Source organism: Furipterus horrens, unplaced genomic scaffold, assembly GCF_987537825.1.
Source record: "Furipterus horrens unplaced genomic scaffold, mFurHor1.1.pri manual_scaffold_7, whole genome shotgun sequence".
In the NCBI taxonomy this organism is placed as follows: domain Eukaryota; kingdom Metazoa; phylum Chordata; class Mammalia; order Chiroptera; family Furipteridae; genus Furipterus; species Furipterus horrens.
In genome coordinates this window covers 64,617,381-64,627,021 of record NW_028327177.1, presented here as the reverse complement: position 1 = coordinate 64,627,021, position 9,641 = coordinate 64,617,381, and positions in this window count along the sequence as shown.

Genomic DNA, 9,641 nt, shown 5'->3' with positions numbered 1-9,641 from the left:
CTGAGCATTTCTGAAATAATGGCATTGTGGATACTAGATTTGTTTGTCCAATTAAGAAAACTCCTGGGAGTAATAGAATTATGGATGCCTGAGTGGTATATATGTTTTCTGGTCCTTGAGATTTTTCTGGTTATAGCCATTGTTATGTATGTCTGGGTCAATAAAAGCAGTTCTGGGCAAACCTCTGAGGGCAGCCCGCTGGGAAGAATTTTGGAAAACTGGGATATGTACTGTTGTTATCCTGTGACTAGGAAAATATTGATGTATTATTGTAACACTGTTTGGCCTAAGTATGTTCTGGATGGTAAGGAAAGGTGGCCTGTGAATGGTTCCCTGAATTACCATATCATTAAGCAATTGAAGAGGTACTACCAGCAATCAGGAAATTGGGAAGATATCTATTATCTAAATGCATTTGTAGAGTTGCATAATAAGGCCTTAGCAGAAATGGAGGGCTGAGTAATGGTGCAGAGGAAAAAACGTCTCAAAGCCTTTTCCTGAGAGTAAAACACCGGAAGATAGGGAAAATGAGGAAGTAGCCCTCTTCAACTCTCCAAATCCGGGAGACAAAGGCCCTAATTTGGCGCCAAGCCAGGCACAGGTGGGGGCAGTTCAGGAGGCTGTGGCCTCTGTGGCAGTAGCTCCACCCCCTCTGCAGGTGGCACTGGTTCCTGTGATGCAGCCCCCTCTGCAGGCAGCCGCAGCTCCTGCGGCGGCAGTGGCGACAGCACAGCGCCCTCTGCAGGTGGAGACTGCTTCTGTCATACCACCTCCAGAGATGCGAGGGGCTTCTGCAATGCCCACCCCTTTGCAAACTCAAGGGACTTCTCTCACGCCACCCTTTTTGGTGCCAGCCTCTGAAGTGACTGCAAAGTCAATGACTCCACCCTTACAGGAGGAGGAGCGGGTCTCCCCCGCCAGAACCCACCAAGGAACTCAGTATAGTCAGGGGGCCTCCCAATTCAGAGCAAGCCAATTCCCTCTATGGCAGTACCCAATAGGTGGAATAAATCAGCAAGGCCAGCCCTCTGGCTACTATTGGGCCCATACTCTGTTTTTCACTCCAGACTTGCTAAATTGGAAAAATTCTAACCCCTCACATAGGAATGATCCTCAGAAAATGGCAGAGCTTGTTGCCTCCATTTTTGCCACCCATAACCCAAACTGGGCAGATGTACAGGCTCTCCTAAATATTCTGCTAACTGGGGATGAGAAGCGGCTGGTTACAAGTAAGGCTAATGAAGAGGCTCAGCGTCTCCATGGAGAGGATCCCCATGGGACCCCCGACCCAACTGTGGCAATTCCTTGGACAGAGCCTAACTGGGACCCAAATGGTGGAGGCCTAGTTCCTTTGAAACATTATAGGAAGTGTATATTGGAAGGCTTAGAAAAGGGATACCCAACCCAAAAAGCCCGAATTTCGTACAGACTGTTCAGCAAAAACGAGATGAGGATCCTTCTGAGTTTTTAGAGAGGATCTATCAAGCCTATAGGAAGTACACTGATGTTGATCCACAGGTACAAGAGAACTTTAGAATGGTGAACATGACATTTATTGGGCAGAGTGCCCCAGATTTTAGACAGAAACTCCAACGGATAGATGGCGTATTAGGAATGAGCCCCTCTCAGTTAATGGAGTTAAAGTTTACCATGCAAGGGGAGTAGGAAAGAGAAGACAGGACTTGATGTTCTTTAAAACATGCTGGAGAGGCGAAAGGAAGAAACAGGACCCTAAAGAGAGGAGGAAATGAGTGTCCAAATCTTAAGAAGGGAAGTAGAAATGAAAACCCTTACCAAGCAATGTTGGAAAGGAGAAAGAAGAACAATAATGAATGAGGAGGCCCAGGGGCTCCATTGGACATCTCCCGACCTATTACTATTTCCCCACGGGAGCCCCTGGTAAAGTTGAAATTGGGGAATAAGCAAGTTGACTTTCTTGTAGATATGGGAGCAACGTATTCGGTATTGAATACAAAATTAGCTAAGAAAGGTCCGGGTGAAGTAACAGTTACTGGGGGTGACTGGCCAGTTACAAAAACAAACATTCCTGCAACCCCTGGAATGCCAGCTTGGAAATCAAAAATTAATACATAGTTTTCTCTATATGCCAGATTGTCCCATTCCATTACTGGGCCGAGATTTACTTTGTAAATTGCATGCAAAAATAACTTTTTCTCCTGAAAAACAGCAGCTTTGTGTAGAAGTCCCACTGGAACACGCTTTTCAACTACAGGCAGTTTTGACCTGTCCATAAGGTCCCAGAGGTGAACCATTCCCACCTGAGATCCATGAGCAGGTTAACAGAACTGTTTGGGCTGATGGAACCCCAGGTAAAGCAGTTAATGTTCAACCTATTAAGATTAATCTAAAAGAAGGGGCAAAGGTCCCACGAAAGAACCAGTACCCCCTCAAGAAGGAGGCATTAGAAGGAATCTAGCCAGTGTTGCAAAAGTTTTTAAAATCAGGACTAATTCGGCCATGTAAGTCACCCTACAATACCCCCATTTTACGAGTTAAGAAACCACATTCTGATGAGTATCGGTTTGTACAGGATTTGAGAGCCATTAATGATATTGTACAGGATATCCATCCTACAGTGCCTAATCCTTACACCCTGTTGACCATGGTGCCTGGGGGCAGGAAATGGTTTTCAGTCCTAGACTTGAAGGATGCCTTCTTCTGCATCCCAATAGATGAGCAAGCTCAGCAACTATTTGCCTTTGAATGGCAAAATCCAGAAAATAAAGCCACATTCCAATACTGCTGGACTGGACTGCCACAAGGATTTAAAAACTCCCCAACTATATTTGGGGAAGTGTTGGCAAAGGACCTAAGGGATGTTCAATTGAAGTCGGGAGTCCTTTTACAATATGTGGATGACCTATTAATAACCAGCAGCAGCTATGAGGACTGTTTGCACAATACTATTACAGTCCTCAACCATTTGGCAGAAAAATGATACAAGGTATCACCTCATAAGGCCCAGATTTGCAGACAGGAGGTGGCATACCAGGGATTTCAACTGAAACAGGGTACCAGAAGCCTAATGGCAGACAGAAAGCAAGCCATCGCTATGTTAAAAGTCCCAGAAAACCGAAGGCAGCTTCATGGGTTCTTAGGAATCACAGGGTTTTGTCAGATTTGGATTCCAAACTTTGGACTCATAGCAAAACCACTGTGTAATTCCTTGAAGGAACTGGATTCTGAACCCCTAGAATGGACAGGGGATTGTCAGGTAGCATTTGATACCTTGAAGGAAAAGCTGGTTTCGTCTTCTGCACTAGGATTGCCTAACTTACAGAAGCCTTTCAAGTTGTATGTTCATGAAAGGCAGGGAATTGGACTAAGGGTACTAACCCAGACTCTGGGAAGTATACCCCAACCCATAGCTTATCTCTCAAAGAAGTTGGATCATACAACAAAGGAATGGCCACCATGCCTCTGAGCAGTAGCAGCTACTTGTGACATGCTACAGGAAGCTGAGAAATTTACTTTGGGACAGTCCACTACAGTACTGGTACTACACCAGATCCTAACGCTGTTGGAAGAAAAAGGAGGGTACTGGCTGATGGCAGGGCGCATGGGGAAATATCAGGCCATTCTGCTAGATAATCCAAATGTCACCTTACAAGTTATCACAACCCTGAACCCAGCCACTCTACTTCCAGATGTAGAGGAGGACTTAGCCCTTCAGCATAATTGCTTAGAAGTTATTGAGCAAGTTTATTCCAGCAGGCCAGATCTGCTGGACCAGCCGCTGGCAGCACCAGACTGGGAGCTGTATACAGATGGGAGCAGCTTCATGGACAATGGCCAGCGACAAGCTGGGTATGCAGTAGTCACCACCGACAAGGTAATCGAAGCCCAAGCCCTTGCACCAGGAACCTCAGCACAAAAGGATGAACTAGTAGCCCTCACAAGAGCCTTAATGCTGTCCCAAGGAAAGAAGGCTAACATATACACAGACTCCAGATATGCCTTCATGGTAGTTCACACCCATGGAACAATATGGAGGGAAAGGGGACTTTTAACCTCAGGTAACAAGGATGTTAAGCATGCAGAAGAAATTTTGCAGTTGCTAGAGGCAGTGAATCTACCAGACCATGTCACCATAATGCACTGCCTGGGACACCATAGAGATGGTTCCCAAACGAGTCAGGGAAACCAAGCTGCTGATAAAGCAGCCAGGCAGGCAGCCAGAGAGCCGCCACACCTAGGGGTTTTAGTTCCCCATCTAGACTTGTCAGAGTTTAAAGCTCATTACCCAGAATGGGATGAGGAACGGGCCCGTGAATGGGGATTCACTAACACGGACCCCAATTCTGTGTGGAAGGTCAACAACCATGGTATGATTTTACTCCCTGAGGCTCTAGTGTATCCTGTCCTTAAACACTTACATGAAGGGACCTATTATGGAAGGGATGCTTTAGTGAACTTCATTAGGCCCTATTTAAATGGCCCATATTTACAAAGGACTGTTCAGAGGATCACACACACCTGTCAGATATGTGCCAAGAACAATCCTAAGACAGAGCGTGTGCCAATGGAAAAGGGCATACAATATAAAGGGACGTGTCCATTTGAGGACTGGCAGGCAGACTTCACACAAATGCCTAAGACCAGGGGCAATTTCAAATTTCTATTGGTCTTTGTAGATACCTTCTCTGGATGGGTAGAGGCGTACCCAACTAGAACTGAAAAGGCAACTGAGGTAGCAAGACTGTTACTTAAAGAAATAATTCCTAGGTTTGGACTTCCTCGCAGCATTCAAAGTGACAATGGACCATTATTCACTTCGGAAATCTCCCAGAAAGTTGGACAGGCATTACAAATACAGTGGAAATTACATACATCTTGGAGACCTCAGCCTACGGGAAAGACTGAAAAAATGAATCATACAATAAAGAAAACTCTGGCAAAAGTATGTCAAGAAACACATTTACGATGGGACCAGGTACTTTCCATTGCTCTGCTCCAAATTAGGGTGGCACCCAGAAGTGGGCTTAAACTGAGCCCTTTTGAAATTGTTTATGGGAGACCCCTCCAAATCTCTGGTTTAGGAACACCCCCTCTGGATTTGGAACACGAGGCAAGAATTAAGCAATATGTACAACATTTAGGGCAAACACTGAACACTTTGCACAAGTTTGCTCATTGCATGCAGATCAGTATATCCATCCGATGAACCCTTGCACCCATTCAGACCTGGGGACAGAGTCTTACTGAAGACCTGGAAGACGCAAGGTCCCGAACAGCAGCTGGCTGAACAATGGACTGGTCCCTATGATGTTTTGTTAACAACATATTCTTCGCTGAAGCTGGTAGGAATCAAGCCCTGGATACATGGGTAAAATGAGCACCGCCTGAGGAGGACACAGACCCTGCTGCTGTGACTGACACCGAAAGGGAAAGTTGGACCTGCACTCTGGAAGATTTGAAATTACTCTTTCAAAAAAGGACTGTGAACCGAAACACAGAATAAAAATGTTTCTTTTGCTTTAGACATGTTCTTGCAAATCTAGGGAACTTTTAGCTGCTAAATACTAAGTTTGAGTGTAGTCCTTTACAGTGTGAAAAAGAACAAGAATTGGAAAATGGGTTATGGTTAAATCTGAATGGGTAAATATATGGAAAGTTTGGAAATGTTGTAAAAGGTCTATGGAAAAATCATAAAAATGTATAATAAGGTTGTGAAAGTTTTTAAACCTGGGGAAAGGAAACATCAACAACTTGTGGTCTTATTATATGGTTACTGTACCTTGTATTGACATTTAGCCATTGCGGACCTATGAAAGGTCTAGAATTCTCTGAGACCTAGGAAGGGTCTGGAATTCTCTGTATTGGTACTGGCCGTATAATCTGAAAGGAAAATTGAGGTTTCCCAGGTAAAGTTAAAACTTCACAAGTAAGAAAGTGAACAAAAGAAAGTATAAGGTATGGAAATGCAATTTAAGTGACTATTAGAAGGACAAAGATTTTCCTTCACACTGTATATTTTTCTCCCTATCTGATCCCTCCAGAATTTGGCAATTTGAAGGAGTAAGTAATGACATTAGGTTTCTTTGCATAAAACTAACAAGACCAGTTGTTAATAGAGGTTTTGTTTACCAAGACTTTGACTGGAATGACCTGCCTGAAGGAGGCATGTTTGGGCTCTGGTTGTCACCAGAAAGCCCTGAAGAACTGGACTTGACTTTTGAAGCTAAGGAAAGCCCAGAAAAAAAAAGGCCTGACACCTTGGTTGGTTGTGCAGTTCATGGCAATCTTTCCAGGGAAGGAACGATGGTTGCTTTCCTGAAAGATGGCTAGAAGGAACCTCAAGGCACAATGGAAAACCCAAAGGACTTGGAAAAGCAGGTGTTTACAGGCAAGGCTGAATGGCAGATGTGTGGCTCAGCTTCTGTGCCCTGATGGGCAGACTAAAAGTCAACATGAAGATACCTTGAGTAATTTCCAGCAAAGTAGACTTAAAGATTATAAGTGATCAATCACTGCTCTTGTTGTGTTTATGCAAATGAACAGGCTAAATTAAAACTGGACTTAATGCAGTCCCTTTACTGACAAGGAGGGTGATCTTAAGGAGAAAAATCAAGACTCAAGGAAAATCACAATGCTCAGTGGTAGACCATAAACTAGTGCAGCTAACTGTCCCTAAAGTTTACTTTAATTTAAAGGTTTTTTCATTTAAAAGTTGGACCAGGTCTGTGACATTATAAAGGATGCTTTATTTACAGGCAAAAAGAATGTTAAATGCCTTGCAACTGGAGGTCTTCCCAATAAGTCAGTCTCTCAGATTTGGAGACTGGTTTTTGAATTGTGTTGTGTGAAACTGACATGTGTGTTCTTTCTGTTGTCATAGGGCATAAGCCTATGATCTCTACCTGAGTGATTGTCTATACCTATAGGCCTCACCTAAGAAGCCCATCTGCATTGCCGCCTCCTGAGACTCAACAGTTTGGCTGAACTAAGTGGTTGAGTTGGTGAAGTATGGGGTGGTCTGTGGGCTTCACTTTAAAACTAGTCTCTCTTTTCTGCCGTAATGGCTTGGACAGAAAGGGCCCAAAGGTCTGAGAGGGGGGAAATCTTAAAATACACGCCTCAGCCCAAGCTAAGTAAAGTGGGCAAAAGGGCTTTGAACAGGTGTGACATGCCCTGCACACCTTCCTCCAAAGAAGCCATTTCTTTTCCTAATGTAAGGAATTGAGAGATTAATCCATGCCTTTTGTCATCTAGTAGTTATGGTTTTAATGATGCCTTTTAAATCTGTTGCCCTCAGAATATGACAAGGATGCCAACTTGTCCAGCAGTGCCAGCCCTTGGAAACTGAGCATGCTGCTACCCAGAAACAGCCAACTGACCTGGACTCTGCAAGATCCTTCCCCATGTGGGAAGGCCGCCCTCCCCTACATCCCCACTCTTATTAGGGATTTATAGACCCAAGGGTAGGTAGGATGACGGCCATGTCCAGCAGGAAGCAGCTAGAGGAGCATGAGACCTTCACCCATTGTCCTTTATAAGATTATAAAGGGTCTTAGTCTGAGAGGGGGGAAACTTACAGAAACAGGGGAGTCCAAAAACAAACCCCAGAGTTTGTGGCTGGGAGATAGGGAAAAGGAAGCAGCTTTCAGGATGCCCTTTCATGCCTGGGGCTAGTGGCTGGAAACATTGTTGCACAAAGATCTGCTTTACTTCCAAGGCTCAGGAAGATGGGAGGGATCTTGACTGTGGGATGGTACGGAAGAAGCCTACAGAGCCTATGTAGGGTTCTGTGAATGGTCAGAACTATTTGCAACACCCACTGGGTCAGAGGACGCAGTCAGGGAGAGAAGCAGCTGCGGACATTTTAGCTGGCACTCTCTGGCTCTCTGGGTCTCGGGCTCATGCTCTCTTGGGCTTTCTCGCTCTCATGTGCTCCCTCCATGTGGCTTGGAGGAGAAGGGGTCTCCAGGCTGCTTAAAGAAGAAGCTCTCGCCATGTGGTTTTGAGAAGGAGAGATCCATGCAGTTTACAGGAAGAAGGAAGTTTACAAGGAGGCTGAGAATCCAGGCGGTTCTGCATTGAGATCTGGAGGGCACCACAGCACAGAAAGAACCTCCCCAATCAGAATTGAGTGATTGGCAGCTACTGGTAAAGCTGAACTGTACCTAGGAAGCAGGGAAATGGTGTTTCTGACTTTCCTAAGACTGGCCAGGTCTGGGAGGGGGACGCAGAACTATGTGCAAATAAACAATTCATTTTCTTTTCACCAAACTGGTATTGAGAGTTATAATTCTGGCGGTGGGCAATCGGGCCCCTAACTAAACAGCCCATGGGTTCTGTTTCAATCAGAGAAGCCCAGTGGTTCTGTTACATCAGGATGAATAAATAACCATGTATATACACGTGCAATTTGTAACACAGAACAATTATCCAGTGTACTTGATCAATGGAAGCAAATGTGCTAACTCTTCAGTGTGTGGGTGTGTGTTATGGAAAGGAGAGAGAGAGAGAGAGAGAGAGAGAGAGAAATTCAGATGAAAGTCTCATAATACTCTTGATGAAACCATGGACCAGGGGTGGGGAAAACATCCATATGCATTTGGATGACCCTAGGTGCCTAGCTGCTGACGTGTCTCTCCTTGGGTGGAGCCTGGATGTGCTGCTTGCTGCTGGTATGCCAGCTCATTAAATTTGGAGCTAGAACTCTGATTAGAAGTGACAAAAGGAGATGTCTGGGCAGATGGTTCTGTCCTGGTTATCTTTTGCTGTTTAACAAGCCGGATAGTTAAGGGCTATGCCAGGAACTTTCACAATATAGCTCTCATAGCATTCTAATAGGTTAAAGAGTTCAGAAAAAGTAGCATAGCAGTTATGGAAAAGCACAGCATAAGAGAATTTGAATTAAAGACTAGCTTCAGCATTGAAGGTGAGGGTTAAAAGGCAGTGTTGATTTTGAAATCAGGAACTTACTGGTACTTCTGGCAGCTAGCCACCCTATTGATGAGTTTGTCCTCCAAGGTGAGCGACTAGAAATAGCTGTGACACCTTGGCCAAGAACCACATCTGTTGGAGCATGTTGTAAAGGGAATACATAATTTTATCCCTCAGTCCTAGGCATGGCAGGTGGGCCTCTGATGAATGAGCCCTGTGCCAGCAGGAGGCAGTAGCTTGAATAGAGGCACCAGTTTGTGATAATGATGGTAGGAAGAGGCAAATTACCAGAATAACCCTGGGTTAGTTTTCTATTGCTGCCATAACAAATTGTCATAAAGTTATGGGCTTAACAGCAGAAATTTATTATTGTACAATTATGTAGGTCAGAAATCAAAGAGAGTTCTCACTGGGTAAAAATCAAGGTTTTTGCAGGGCTAAATTCCTTTCTTGAGAAGAATGTGTTCCCCTCCCTTTTCCACCCTGGAAGTTCCTGCATATTTTGACTCTAGGTCTTTCTCCTCCAGCTCCAAAAGCACCACTATTACATCTCATTGATTCTTCCTCTTTTGTCCTATCTCCCTTGATTCTGTCCTCAGCTGAGAAAAGTTCTTTGCTTTGAAAGACTCATGGGATTAGGTCTGGTCCAGAATAATCTATCCAACTCAAGATCATTAATCTTAATAATATCTGCAAAGTCCAGTTTTCCTTGTAAAATAATTTATTCATGG